Genomic DNA, 5,091 nt, shown 5'->3' with positions numbered 1-5,091 from the left:
TAAGAGTTCTTAAATATTGTGAAAATATCAGCGACTTTTAAATAATAAATATTTGATTGGGTTTTGATTTAAAATAAAAATAAAAATACTCCAAAAGTTTCTACATATTCAATAAGAGAATATTCATCAACATACATATGTACATACATACATGCATGCATACATACATTCATATTTACATACATATAAACATAAATATGTATTTGTTATTTTATTTTCAGCCGTTCCTGCCTTTCTCTGTGCATTCCCACACACACTTATAATATTTCTTTGGGAGCATTTTGTTGGCGGCAGTCAACCGGTTCTATGGTGTAATGGTTAGCACTTTGGACTCTGAATCCAGCGATCCGAGTTCAAATCTCGGTAGAACCTGAAGTCTAAAATCTCTTTTTTTTGTGTTCTTTTTCTGTTTTCTCCCATCCTGAAGGGTATTCTTACTCCCTCTGTACTTTTGATTAAAAAGGTTGCAGCTCTCCTAATGCCAAAAGGGCATTCAGCGTTAACCTTTTGTATTATCTTTCCAATCAGCTAGCCCTTGGCAACGGTCTGCTACTCCTATTGTTGTGCTTCTCTTTCAATTTTCCAGCACGGCTTGGCTTTCAATCCACGCAAAATCCAACATAAAAACACAGATAGAGACAGACGGAGAGACTGACAGCTGCATTTGCATATGTATGAGGGAGCGTCTGTGCTTCAGTTTCAGCTACAGTTTCAGTTTCAGTTATTTCCTACAACTTTAACTGCAGCAAATAGTTTTGGGTCTCCAATAAAACGGCGGCATTGGCCATAAAAAGTGGCAACTCATTTCGCACTGAAAGATACGGAATGCAGCAAAGCCAAACAATTGGAAATTCTGTGCTTTTTCATTAGCCACTTTGGCTGGAAACTTTGGCCCCGCGCAACATTGTTTTTCATTAATTCGTCAGCTTAAAGTTTTTGCCAACATCAGAGGCATCGCAGACGAACAGTGACTGCTGGAGAATCTTTCCAGCAGATATAAGCAGACATGGCCGACACTAAGCTGACCATTATGAGTGTTTAACTAGCAGCAAGTCCCCAGTAAGCCAACCAAATGAATGCGTATCTGTGGGATGCAGTTGGAGAGATTTGGGTGGCTTTAGGCCATTAATGTGCATGAGCAGACATGTGCAGTGTAGGTGCTTCATCGATTATTGTAGAGATTTCCAGCCTTTCTAGATGGGTAAAACTTTAATAATGGATTCCAGCCACAACTTGGGTCCCCAACAATGCCCAACTTAAGCTGCGACCAATTTAAATGAACCTTTTATCATTTCACCCACTTAGTCGACCTTTGGCCTTAGGCTCCATCAAAACAGAACCCCTACAAGGAATCATAGCATCGGTGAGCAATATGAATGGACGGACGCCTTCGTCAAGAGCTAATAATAGAATTGGCGACGCAATTCCGAAACGGGCTGCTGCTGCTGCTGCTGCTGTAATCAATAATCGATATTTGACAAATTGAGCAGCAATTGCAGCATGCCCGGCTTTAATTTCAGTCCTCGAGTGTCGCAACGTCAGAAGCTAATTAATTGGATTTGTTAAACTTGAGAGGTGGCCCCTTTGGACACTCTGTCCGGCTCCGTGAACAGCCACTTGACCAGCACAGCCAACCCCTCCAGCCATGGGTCTGGGAATCTTGTCAAATTTCAATAATTTAGCACTAGAACTGTCCCAGACAGACAGTGGCTGTCAACGATAAGCCAGACGACAAGCAACAAAGACGAACAATTTCACAACAAATTTTCTTAACCCCTTGGCCGGCAGACACTACAACTGAACCGAACTTGTTCTGCCAGATATCATTGCTCAGCGAGGGGATGGGAGGGTATGGGGACTCCATGGATGCTAGGTGGAAAACTGTTGGAGTAAAACTAAACGAGATTCGTCTCGTGGCGTTTACTTAATGCGCTCCGTTGGTTTGCTCCCATAAAAATTCCCCCAAAAATGTTTGTTGATTGCACTTAATGTGGCGAGGTGGGACTGTTATGGCCAGATATCCCTCCTCCCACCTCTGAGGAAGATTATGCAATGAAAACCGAACATTCGCGGTCCACATTAAAGCCAGGATAGGTCGAGCATCACATGGATTATTAAATTTAATCGCTAATGTCTCAGCGCGACAGTTGCACATAATGTTCGAACGGATTTACGAGTACGAGTATGGCATGGGCATGGCTAATCGAGGGGGAATGTTCCATGAGGTTTATGAGGACTCGAATGATGGAAGTCTAAGCACAAAACGGAGTGAGACGTAGCAGACTTCAAAGCGGTAAGTTTGTTCTATTCTGTTAGGGTTTGACTTGTTACAGTTTCTCAGGCCAAAAGACAAAGCGAGAAAAAAGTGGAAAGGGTAACCATAATAGCAAGTAAAATTCCCAGTAATTCCGCGATATATTTCTTCATGAATTTATTTGAGACTTCGTCCTGCATCCAAAGCCACTAGACTAGAACGGTGAACAGTAGACATTAAAGTCCACACTCGTCTTCAACATGTTCATTTTGGTAACATGGGATCCATGTCTAAACAATAAACATGCAGCAGAGAATCTAGCACCAGCTAGCTGCTTATCCCACGCCTCTCTGCATGTCTCTCATCCTATCCACCCTGCCACATCGACCTACTTAGGAGCCTTGGCATATTGATGGCCAGGAAAAATATCCAAGAGAGCAACATTTAGCTCCCATTCGTTATGTCTGTGTGACAGCTGACTGAGGACTTTTGCAGCGACTGCGAAGGAAGGCAGAATGGGGGGCCCTGGGTAACCGAGAACTGTAACCAAAGACGACCACGATGAGCATGGCGCACACAAAATTGCATGTCGAGTGCTGCATAAAACTCGAATTACACAAAATTTGTGGATATCGTTGGCCAACGAAAATGGTTTTAACAAGAAGCGAATGTCGGGTCAGAGCGTTGCTGGGGAGAGTAAAGAATCGACTTTCAAATGAATTCCGCTTTTATTTGACAAACTCTTTATGATCTTGACAAGAATAATACATGCAGCGAATCAATGGACATAAAATCAATGATCTGTCATTTCTGCAAGCGAAAACTAAAATTAATAAATTCTGTTTGAAGATTTTTAAATAAGAAAATAACTAAATAGTTCATAAATTAAGAAAGTTAGCCAACTGGTAATGACGTCACGCTGGAATTGCAGAATAAACTGAAGAAAGTTTCATACAAATAAATATAAATTAAAAGGACTGCCATACAAAGCTTACAAAAATATATAAACTTTGAACTCAAATCCAAAAATATTTAAGTAAATCATCTAAAAAGGCATCAAATTTATTTGTTCTCATTAAATGCTAAGAAGGTAAAACAAAAATATAATTAGTTGTTGCCACAGAGGAGAGCATGTATTTTTTTCCTTAAATTTATCTAAAGCCCACATTCCTACGTGTCCACCTAGCCAGAATTTACAGCCCCATGTGCCTCTCCCCATTAGTCACATCCTGCTGACCAATGAACTTATTGCACACTCACACATTTTTCGCTGTTTTTGTTTTTCGAGTATAAAATAAACAAGCTGCATTGTCGGGCACAATTAAAAGCTGTAAAGTAATACCGAGGACGAGTCCTGTCTCAGCATTTTTGACGTTTTAATTGCCCCCGGAATGTGGAGGAAGAGCGACACGACACGACACAAGGACACCACTCCGCGCAGTGTCAGTGAGCTCCGTGGCACATGGTCTCCGCCTCCGCCTCCACATCCGCCCACGCCATGCATCAAATGACAGCGTCCACATAATGTGCGGCTTCTCGCGAGACTTTAATTGCATTTTGCAGTTTTGGACAAAACTTAATTTAAACAATTACAGGGTCAGGCGCAGTCCCTGGAGATAGTCGGATCGAGCTGTAAGGGCAATGCATTCGCAGACGCCATAAAATGCAAATTCCTGTTGATCCTGTTTGCCAATGCCAATGCATGCGCCCCGGTCCCTGCCATTTAGCCGGGTTAACTGGGGATGCTGATGCACTGCCTGCCTGGTGGCACGATGGCGCAGTCCTCGGCTGCCTTGTCATGTCTGCTCTGGACCAGTTTGTGCCAGCCCCAAGCAGCGTTCCGGCGCACTTTGGCACAAACCAATCTAAGGATGTTGTCAGGCAGTGCCCCACACCCCAGGGACACTGGATGGGCCCGGCCTGGTCCACTGAGCCGTTGCACAAATATTTGATTTGAAATTCTTGTTCTTAACTTACTCAACAGTTGTGTGCACTGCGAAATTTTTAGAGTAAAAGATCAAATATTTCCCCATTGAAAATAGAGACTTTGTTGCAGAATTAGCTGCAAATAAATTAATATATTATAAAAAATAAAACTATAATTAATTTACATTTATTTAAATCTACTTTCTCTCAGTGTTTGAGTATCTGGTTAAATGCAGCAGTTTAGCTTACCAACAGCACTGAAACTGGCTCGACATAATCCCCGAGCATTTTTCGCGCTGGCATTGCACCTTTGACCCCCATGCCGATACCCGACTCCACAGCCATTCCAGGCCAGGCGGAGCGACTTATCAAACTGTCATTACTTTTACCCTTAGCAAATCCGACAAGGGCAGCGGCGATGTTGTCACCAGTTGCGACTCCTCTTGTCCTGCACCGAGCGAACGGGATTAGATAAATATGCAAATAAACTGCATGTCAGTCACCAGCAGCCCACCCACCCATGTCGTTCCAGGACCGTATTAGGTACACGACATGTTTTTCACACATAAAATGCGATTAGCTGTGAGCAACCCACGTTGAGACATTGCTGAGATTGTGTATCTTGCAGATACATAAATCAAGCACAGAAGTGTAAGCTCATTAGGAGACCATAGTTCATTGACCGACACATGCGCCGCGGCCCACCAAAACTTTTTACTAGTTTTACTTCACCCTTTGCCGTGGCCCAAAAAGTAGACAGCAAAACACACACAATTTTTATCCTTCGGTCCCACGCACGTCAGAGTTCCGGGTTTAGGGTCCCGTGTCACACTCCCACCACCCATTTTGGGCTGTAATATACGAGGATGTGTCTCTAAATCCATATCTCTATTGGTTTTTTGTTTGCTCTG

At 42.8% G+C, this 5,091-nt stretch overlaps 1 non-coding gene across 1 annotated transcript; it reads left to right on the top strand.

The window, feature by feature from the left end:
* Positions 1–300: 300 nt before the first annotated feature.
* On the top strand, positions 301–372 carry Trnaq-cug. The gene has a single exon. It is a non-coding gene; the product is annotated as a tRNA-Gln (tRNA).
* The last annotated feature ends 4,719 nt before the right edge of the window (positions 373–5,091 follow it).

The sequence above is a fragment of the Drosophila subobscura genome, chromosome U (assembly GCF_008121235.1).
Source record: "Drosophila subobscura isolate 14011-0131.10 chromosome U, UCBerk_Dsub_1.0, whole genome shotgun sequence".
Classification (NCBI taxonomy): Eukaryota; Metazoa; Arthropoda; class Insecta; order Diptera; family Drosophilidae; genus Drosophila; species Drosophila subobscura.
This window is presented reverse-complemented; position numbering and strand designations above follow the sequence as displayed.